This window comes from Apium graveolens, chromosome 7 (genome assembly GCF_009905375.1).
Source record: "Apium graveolens cultivar Ventura chromosome 7, ASM990537v1, whole genome shotgun sequence".
NCBI classification, from domain to species: Eukaryota; Viridiplantae; Streptophyta; class Magnoliopsida; order Apiales; family Apiaceae; genus Apium; species Apium graveolens.
Genome location: NC_133653.1, coordinates 48,442,314 through 48,453,254, shown reverse-complemented (window position 1 = coordinate 48,453,254; position 10,941 = coordinate 48,442,314).

Here is a 10,941-nt window from a genome sequence, read left to right as displayed (position 1 = left end):
GCCCGTGGTCAACCAAATTTCTAAGACACCAACCAAAGAAACCAAGACTGAGAATGCAAGAAAGAAAAAGAAGAACATGAATGGGAAGATTGGAGTGAAAAAGAGCAATACTTTGCATTTTTTGCAGATGCTCCCAAGAAACAATGTCACGAGTGTGGCTCAACCAATCACCTGACTTACCTTTGTAAAAAGGCTGTTAGTGAGCCAAAAGTGGAAGCATGCCTTGGAGAGACTGTATGGCATCCTGAAAACTTATGAGCTTGAAATAGAGCAAGATGAGAGGATGGAGAAAGGAAGGAAGAAAAGAGGGTCCATAGCTCTGGTTGCTGACTTAGAGAAGGAGAAAGAGATGAAGGTAGAAGTTGTTGAGTCTACTTCAAAGGTCTGTGAGAACAAGGCCAGAGGGCTGGTACCTGAAAATGAAGATCATTTGAGCCAAGATGATATGGATAATATTGATGAGCATTTAGCATTCCTTTCCAGAATATTTTCCAAGCTCAAGTTCAAAAAGAACTTTGGAGCAGCCAAGCCAAGTAGAAACATGGTGGATAAATCCAAATTCAAATGTTTCAAATGTGGCTTGGCAGGGCATTTTGCCAGTGAGTGTAGAAAGTCAGATTCCAGCAAAAAGAAGTTTGAGTCTATTGATTACAAACAGAAATATTTTGAGTTACTCAAGCAAAAGGAAAGGGTTTTCATTATACAGGAAAATGACTGGGCAGGTGATGGATTGGATGAAGATGAAGATGTAAGTTGTGTCAATCTAGCCCTGATGGCCAAGTCTGATGAAACAGAAAGAAGTTCTTCAAGTAATCAGGTAATCACCACTAACCTAGCACATTAATCTAAAGCTGAGTGTAATGATGCAATCAATGACATGTCTACAGAATTATATCACTTGCGTGTTACACTTAAGTCCCTCACTAAGGAAAATGCTAAAATTAAAGAAAACAATTTCTTTTTAAGTGAGAGGAATAATGTGCTAGAGTCTCAGTTTATTGAATTTGAAAAATTGAGAATTGAGTGTAAGATTGCTAAGGATGAATTAACCGAGTCCTTGAAGAAAGAAGAGATTTTAAAGAAGTAGCTTGAACGAGAACAAGAAGTGATTAAAGCATGGAAATCATCCAGAGATGTTCATGCTCAAATCACTAAAGTTCAAGGTATTGAGTCCTTTTGCGATGCAGCCTGGAAGAAGAGTAAGGAGAAGCTGAAATCCAATTTGGTTGAAGGATTGCTAATAGATGTGGACTCGACAGATGATGAGAATCATCCGTCGGATAATCAAAAGGATTATCTGTCGAGTGACAAATAACCACATATATCGGCTATGAGTAAACCTGTGAGTAAAGCTAAGCTTGCCAAGCTGAATGAAAAATATGGATCAGTTTCTAAAAACTTTGTTTTAGGAGAATCAAGTCAAGTGAAGAAGGAGAAGAAAGTTAATATTGGTCATCTGTCCATCAAGCAATTGAATGACAGATTAGAAAAGATTGAGGTTAATACAGAAACTAAAAAGAAAAACAATAGAAATGGGAAAGTAGGAATAAACAAGTATAACAACTACACACCTGATAAATATGCACCAAGAAAAGTCTATGTTAAGTATGGTAGTGTTAATCATCTGTTTGATAATTTCAAACTTGCCATGCCTACTCCTGTGTCTGTGCCTCCCTCTTTTCCTAACATGACTGTTATGCCTACCATGCCTATGAATGTTATGTCTACTCAGAATATGAATGCACAATTTGCTAATATGCCATTTGCACCTAATCCTTATTATGTTGCATTTAGTATGCCTCAAATGCCATTTAACATGCCTTACTGGAATAACATGTTTGCAAACAGCATGCCTTTCCATGTTAATCAAAATGTGCATGATAATTCTGGTTTAATGACTGGTTTCAAAGGTCCAACTCAAATGACTAAGGATGAGTCAGAAATTCCCAAGTCAAATGAGATCAAACCTAGGAAACCAAAGAAGAAAGCTAACAAGGCAGGACCCAAGGAAACTTGGGTACCAAAATCAACTTGATTTGGTTTTGATGTGTGCAGGGAAACAAAAAGAATCTTTGGTACTTGGATAGTGGTTGTTCAAGGCACATGACTGGAGATTCTACCCTGCTCACAGAGTTCAAGGAAAGAGCTGGCCTAAGTATCACTTTTGGAGATGACAGCAAAGGTTATACTGTGGGATATAACTTGATTTCAAAAGACAATGTCATCATTAAAGAGGTTGCCCTAGTGGATGGTCTCAAGCACAATTTGTTGAGTATCAGCCAGCTTTGTGACAAGGGCAATTCAGTAACCTTCAATTCAGAAGCCTGTGTTGTGACAAACAAAAGAAGCAACAAAGTGGTTCTCACTAGAGTGAGAAAAGAAAATGTGTATCTAACTGACTTCAACTCATCTAATGCAGAATATGTCACTTATCTTCTCAGTAAAGCAAGTCAAGATGAAAGTTGGCTATGGCACAAAAAGTTATCCCATCTAAACTTCAAGACCATGAATGAGCTTGTCAAGAAACAACTGGGAGGCATTCCTCAAGTGGAGTTTTCTAAGGATGGATTGTGTGATGCCTGCCAAAAAGGAAAGCAAATCAAAGCATCATTCAGAAAGAAGCTTGATTCAATAATTGAAGAACCTTTGCAATTGCTACACATGGATTTATTTGGACTAGTCAATGTGCTGTCCATCTCAAGGAAAAGATTTTTCCTAGTAATTGTGGATGATTTCTGAAAGTTCTCTTGGACATAATTCCTAAAGTCTAAAGATGAGGCTAGTGAAATCATCATCAATCACATAAGGCAAGTCAAGAATCATCATGATTTTAAAGTAAGGAGAATCAAGAGTGACAATATAACTGAGTTCAAGAATTCTGTGATGAGATCATTTTGTGAAGAGAATGGGATTATGCATGAGTTTTCTGCAGCAAGAACTCCACAACAAAATAGAGTAGTGGAAAGAAAGAACAGATCTCTTATTGAAACTGCAAGGACAATGCTTGAAGGATCAAAGTTACCAACATATTTTGGGCTTAAGCTGTGAATACTGCATGCTACATTCAGAATATATCTTTGATTAATCAAGAAAAGTGTATGGCATCCTACCAATTGTTCAAGAACAAGAAACAAACTCTAAATTTTCTTCATGTCTTTGGCTGCAAATGTTATATCTTTAGGAATCAAACTGATCAACATGGGAAGTTTGATGCTAAAGCAGATGAAGGAATTTTTGTTGGATATGCTGTGGGAAAGGCATATAGGGTCTACAATCTAAGAACCAACATTGTTATGGAATCAATAAATATTGTGTTTGATGATAAAAAGATTGAAGGAGTGCAAGATGGAGACTTCCATGAAAGCCTCAAGTTTGATAATGTGGAGATGGTTAGTGATGACAGTGATGATGAAAGTGATCAAGAAATAGTGAATAAGGATAATGCAGAAAAATCTACAACTAATGAAGCACATGATTCAACATCTGTCGAGTTGCAAAATGCTTCATCCGTCAGGAGACAATCAGCTTCATCCGTCGGGACACAAAGTGCACCATCCGTCGGGTCATTAAGTGAAGCTGAAAGTCATAATAGATCACTTACAGAAAGTTCCTCTTTCTCAAATCAAAGATTCACAAACTCAGGGGGAGTTTCTAATAATCAAAACTCAGTCACACATCAAGACAACAATGAGGCCTCTTCATTTAGAGCTAATCTACCTCAACAAAGAAAATGGACCAAAGATCACCCTTTTGAGCTCATCATTGGTGATGCATCTTTTAAAGTTCAAATAAGGAGAGCAACTCAAAAAAAATATCTATACAGTAGCTTCCCATCTAAGGAAGAACCAAAGAAGGTAGAAGAAGCTTTGTTGGATCCTGATTGGATTTTAGCTATGTAGGAGGAGCTAAACCAACTTGAAAGGAACAAGGTATGGAAGCTGGTACTCAAGCCTAAAGGAAAGAATCCAATTGACACCAAATGGGTATTCAGAAACAAGATGGATGAAAATGGCATATTAGTCAGGAACAAAGCTAAATTGGTTACTAAGGGCTATTGCCAACAAGAAGGAATAGATTTTGATGAAACTTTTTCTCCTGTTGCAAGACTTGAAGCCATCAGAATTTTCTTAGCCTATGCAGCTCATGCCAATTTCAAAGTCTATCAAATGGATGTCAAAAGTGCTTTTCTGAATGGAGATTTGAAGGAGGAAGTCTATGTTAGTCAGCCTCCTTGTTTTGAAGATCCAAATTTCCCAAATCATGTCTACTATCTTTTGAAAGCGCTTTATGGACTGAAGCAAGCACCTAGAGCCTGGTATGATACTTTATCAAAGTTTCTTTTGGAAAATCACTTCACAAGAGGTATTGTTGATAAAACTTTATTCTTTAGAAATGTTGATGGCTCTAGTATACTTGTTCAAATTTATGTAGATGATATTATATTTGGCTCTACAGTTGAAAAACTTTGCAAAAAGTTTTCCAAATTGATGCAAAGTAAGTACGAAATGAGCATGATGGGAGAACTAACTTACTTTTTTGGTTTGCAAGTTAAGCAAGTTAGTGATGGAATATTCATTAGTTAAACTAAATACATTCATGATTTTTTAAAGAAGTTTGATCTAATGGATTGCACATCTGCAAAAACTCCCATGGCCACTACAACTAAGCTTGAATTAAACACTACAGAAAAGTCTATGGATATTTCAAGCTATAGGGGCATGGTTGGCTCACTTCTGTACTTAACAGCTAGTAGGCTAGATATAATGTTTGCTACTTATCTTTGTGCTAGATTTTAGGCTGATCCTAGAGAATCTCACCTAGTAGCTATTAAGAGAATTTTCAGATATCTCAAGGGAAAACCAAAACTTGCCATTTGGTACCCTAGAGATTCTGGTTTTGATCTAACTGGTTATTCAGATGTAGATTATGCAGGTTGTAGAATAGACAGAAAAAGTACAACAGGAACCTGTCAATTTCTAGGGAACAAGTTTGTGTCCTGGTTCAGTAAAAAGCAAAATTAAGTTTCTACCTCTACAGCTGAAGCTGAATATATTGCTGCTGGTAGTTGCTGTGCACAGATTTTGTGGATGAAAATCCAATTGTTGGACTATGGTCTACAAGTGGATAGAATTCCCATTTTCTGTGATAACACAAGCGCAATTGCCATCACTAAAAATCCAGTGCAGCATTCAAGAACAAAGTGTTAGTGTTTGTGCCCTAGAGACAACACTATTATGTTTATATTATGAAATATTTGGATTATTAATTCTGATTATATGGATTATTCTTTAGTAATTTATTATATCTTTATTTTCTGCGATAAGATGTTAGATTAATAAATGTCCTTAGAATATGATATGTAATTTTATATCTCTAAGTACGTGACTTATTCCTAAAGATCTCTAGTCGAGTATTATTATTAAGGGACAATAATAATGCATTAAGACTAGTGTGAATGTTGAATGATGATCACATCTCATTGATCATAGGTATAGTGATACTAAAGTCAAAACACAGGCACATGTATTATATACATGGTGCTGGAAGACCCAATATGAGATTCTACATGTCTGTTGTGTCATAAGTAATTCTCACAGTGATAATGATGTATTGGTCCTTAGACTTGAAATCATTATATTTCTATATGAGAATTATATACTTTGGTTGCATTAAAAGTTACCTTTGACCGGGTGATGATAAAAGTGTATATTGGGTATATTATGAATCATATGAGAAATATGAATGATCTAGAAAGGATTTAACCGTTCTATTTTAGGAGTGATATTATTGGCCTCTTGTTTGAGTTAGACTATGAAATGCATGCCCATGCTCAAATGTTGATTTGATGTTATAGTCTACTAATCGATCAAGGAAACCTGGATTAAATTATGAAGAGGATGACACATAACATGCCTCGAGTTTAATCTATAATATATGATTAAAAGGATTATAGTACATTGTACATTATACACAAAAGTTTTAATCGATCACCGATTTAATTATTATTACTTGGGTAACAATGATGTATTACTAGATGTCGCTCATTGTTTATGATTTTAAATTAGATTTAAAATTGTTACCAACGTAATAATAACCTAAAGGGTCACACAAAGAATGATTGGAGGATTATTTAATTTAAATTCGGATTTAAATTATATGTAAGTAATTCGAATTATTTGTTATTAATTAAGTGTGACTTAATTAATTAAATAAATAGGAAATTCGAATTTGATATTAAATCCGAAATTAAGTTATTGGATGATTAAGTGAGACTTAATAATATAATAATTAGAATTTTGAATTTAATAATAATAATAACTCTAAAATTAAGTTTAGGGTTGGAGGCCCATTAGCTCTTGCCTATATAATATCTTTTTCTAATAGAATTAGGGTTACACATTTTATTTGATAAAATATAAACCCTAGCAGCTTGAAGAGAGATATAGAGAGCAAGAAGGCGGCCTCAAGAACGTGCTAGTACACACGCATCCTCCGGGCGATCATTCGTGTGGATACCTTCAAGACGTAGATCATTCCAGCGACGGGCTACGTGGTGATCATTTAAGACCTCTATCTTTCCATTAACGTAAAGCTTCTTAAGGTAAACATACTAAAATACGAATTAAATATTATTTTTCGCATGGATCCTGCGGAGGGTTTCGAATTTTAAGATTTAAATTTACGTTTTTGTTGCGTTTATGTGCTAAAAAACCCTTCAATGGCATCAGAGCTACTTGCGAAAAGTTTTTAATTCATTTATGTGTTTAACCGTTTTCGATATATGAGCATGTACGTGATTCGCCATGACTTGATGTTGATATAATATGCTTGTATATGTCTGGTTTTGAATATATGATATTCATGTGAGTTGTATAATCATAAGATGATTATGTAATTTTGTATATATATTGATATATACATGATTTATGTTTGTTCTAATTATGAGAATCATATTAGATACGGATTCTGAATTGGCTGCTGCAGATTTGCTGAAATCTGGGTCTGGTGTCCAATTTACTCAAACGAATACCCTATTCAATATGTAACCGAGCATATGAACAAAACTGATAGCAAAAACTATCAACGACTCGTCTGTAAGGCGTTTGACGTCGTTTACTGCCTATAAACAGTGATTCTTGTTTTTCTGATTTGATTCTGATTTTTGTGATTTTTTCATTTATTTTTTTATGATTACATCATGGATAATATGATATGTTAAGATCAGATTATGTGTTTTAACATGCTTTTATGTGTTGTATGAGCATGGTGGATGGTTATGGCCTTTCGACCTTAGTGTAATGGTTTTGGTTTTGGTTTTAAATACGACTTGCATGTCGTCAATCTTTGTAATCATAAATCTCGAATGTAACTCGAGTTATTCCTATAAGTTCATTATATTAGTTTTTCTTTCAATCATGTAATGTAATTGAAGACTCAAGAAGGCTATCCAATGGAGGTGATTTAAAGAAGAAGACGAGACATACAAGGAGTCTAAACAAAGAAGAAGACGAGGCATACAAGAAGTCTAAACAAAGAAGAAGACTTATGTAATAAGTAGTAGTATTTATTTCCATCACCATATTAGATTGACCTTGATCTTTATCATGAGCTTGATAAAGATCACATAGAATGGGGCCATAACCAAACACATTTAATTTATTGCACTTTACATATTAATGTATGAATGTATGTATAGAATAGTTAATGATGCATACTTTAATTAGATTAATTATGCATGAATGTATGTATTAGATACGTCACCCATGCCATGCCTAAACAAGATAAAATCTGTAAGACTCAAGATTTTAAAATTTACAAACGATTATGAGATTCTCGTGTTTATGAAACACGGAATGAAATATGAATCTTCTTTATTTCCGACATGGGGCGATTTTGTCAACAACGGGTTCATAGAACTTGTAAGGCTGTGGGTTTTAAGCGAGACCGATGTGACTCCTCCACTACCTGGAAATCAAACCATTGACGAGTATTGATTTGAAGTATTTTATTCAAGGAAAAATTGGAAATCTCTTTATGGTGGGATCATGATCGTTATAATACTAACAAAACCCTAATGTTTATATTAAGTTATTTAGATGTCTTCCAATATGTCCAACGCGTTAACCCCTAGATCGATAAGGAGTGGGTTCGCCAGAGCGAAGTACTCCCATCTATCGTGGGACGATATGTTGAAGTGTATGATACTTTTTAGACCTTTGGGTTATAACTTAACTAAGTTACCATAATAGGATTGTGAACTTAGAAGCATAGAGTTTGGTGAGATTTATTGGATAAATAAGAATAAATGTTGTTCCACTAAACTATCCAAGAGTTATATAGTTGATATAATTGACAAATGTTGTCTACCTTATTGAATCATGTTTTAGGAGTAAAGCCAAAGCTGAACTAAAATGTTATAAAAATTTGGATCTTGGCTCACTAGAAAGTATATAGAAGATACTCTTTCAGAATTAATAGTTAGGGCTATTAATTTGATAAAATAGTGGGAGATAGATACATTTTGAATATATATGAATAATCACTTGAACATAATTTAATAATCATTTGTAAACTAATTTATCTTATGCATTTTAAACATTGTAGATATCAAATGGCAATCAATTCAACAACTTCTCTGTGCGACCAGTCCTTGAGAAGGACAAGCTGACAGGAACAAACTTCCTTGACTGGCAGAGGAACTTGAGGATTATCCTCAAACAAGAGTGCAAGCTCTATGTCATAGATATCCCTTGCCCTGCACCTCTCACTGAAGGAGCATCCCGTGCTCAACATAATGTTTATCAGAAACATATCGATGATGACACGGATGTTCAATGTCTCATGTTAGCGACCATGAGTGCTGAACTTCAAAAACAACATGAGAATATGGATTCTTATGATATGATTGAGCACCTTAAATGTATGTTTGAAGGACAGGCTCGTCAGGAGAGGTTTGATACTTTCAAATCATTGCATGCATGTAAGCAGGGAGAACATGATTCGGTTGGACCGCATGTTCTAAGGATGATTGGGTATATTGAGTACCTTGCCAAGTTGGGTGCTCCGATTGCTGTGGAGCACCAGATTGACCTAATTTTGCAATCTTTAAACAACAGTTATTCTCAATTTGTGATGAATTACAATATGAATGAGATAGATAAGAACACCACGAACTGTTGGCAATGTTGAAAACTGCTGAGACTAATGTTCAGAAGACATCCCCTGCTCCCATGTTGATGGTGAATAAGGGGAAGGCCAAAGGAAAGGGTAAATGGAAAGGCAAGAGGAAGATGGGATCTATATCGAATGCCAATCTGAAACCTGATCCGACCAAGGCTTTGAAGCCTAAAGGTGGTGTTCCAAAGGTTGGTGATTGTCACTATTGCAAGAAACCAGGTCATTGGAAGAGGAACTGTCATGCTTATTTGGAGGATCTGAAGAAGAAGAAGGCTGTTGTTACTGCTTCTGATTCTGGTATTTATGTTATTGAAGTCAATTTGTCTACTTCTACATCTTGGGTATTAGATACTGGATGTGGTTCTCACATTTGTATAAATGTGCAGGAACTGCAGGGAAGTAGGACATTGGCGAAGGGAGAAGTCGACCTACGAGTTGGCAATGGAGCAAAGGTTGCTGTTTTAGCTGTAGGGACTTAACATTTATCGTTGCCCACTGGGCTTGTTTTAGAACTATATAACTATTTTTACGTGCCTGCGATTTGCAGAAACATTATTTCGGTTTCTTGTTTGGACAAGAAAGATTTTTCATTTTTGATTCAGAACAATAGTTGTTCCTTTTCATTCAATAATGTTACCTATGGGATTGCACGTTTGTTTAATGGTTTATATGTTCTTGATATAGATACTCCTGTCTATAACATAAATAATGATAATAAACTTATTAAGATGAAAGACTCAAATCAAACATACCTTTGGCATTGTCGTTTAGGTCACATAAATAAGAAACGCATTTCCAAATTACATAAAGATAGTTACTTAGATAAGTTTGATTTTGAATCATACGAAGAATACAAATCTTGTCTCATTGGCAAAATGGCTAAAGCTCCTTTTACCGGATAAGGTGAAAGGGCCACCGAACGATTAGGACTTATACATAGTGATGTATGTGGTCCAATGCGTACGATGGCAAGAGGTGGCTTTTACTACTTCATTACTTTTACTGATGATTTTAGTAGATATGGATATGTGTGTCTTTTGAAGAATAAATCCGATTCTTTTGAAAAGTTCAAAGAATACAAGGCTGAAGTGGAAAAGCAAACAGGGGAAAGTATAAAAGTTCTACGATCAGATCGTGGAGGAGAATACTTAAGCCTCAAGTTTAAAGGTTTCTTGAAGGAGTGTGGTATTGTATCACAACTTACTCCTCCTGGAACACCTCAATGGAATGGAGTTTGTGAGAGGAGAAATCATACCTTATTGGACATAGCGCGATCGATGATGAGTCTAGCAGATCTTCCAATAAGTTTATGGGGTTATGCTCTAAAAACGGCTGCATATACACTAAACCGAGTTCCAACTAAATCGGTTCAAAAGACTCCATATGAGATATGGACTGAGAAACATCACAGCATGTCTTTTATGAAAGTATGGGGATGCGAAGCGTTTGTGAAATGCCTGGTGTCTGAAAAGCTGGGACCAAAATCGGATAAATGTTATTTTGTGGGATATCCTGAAGAAACTAAAGGGTATAGTTTCTATAATCCTACCGAGAACAAAGTGTTTGTTGCTCGAACCGGTGTATTTCTTGAAAGAGAGTTACTTTCAAAGAAAATTAGTGGGAGGACTATAGATCTCAATGAAGATCGAGTTGTACAAAATAATATTGAACCAGAGTTGGAAAATGGGCAGGAAGTACATCAAGATGTTCCTGCTCCGGAGACACAGGTTGTTCGTAGATCTACTAGGGCTCGTCATGAGCCAG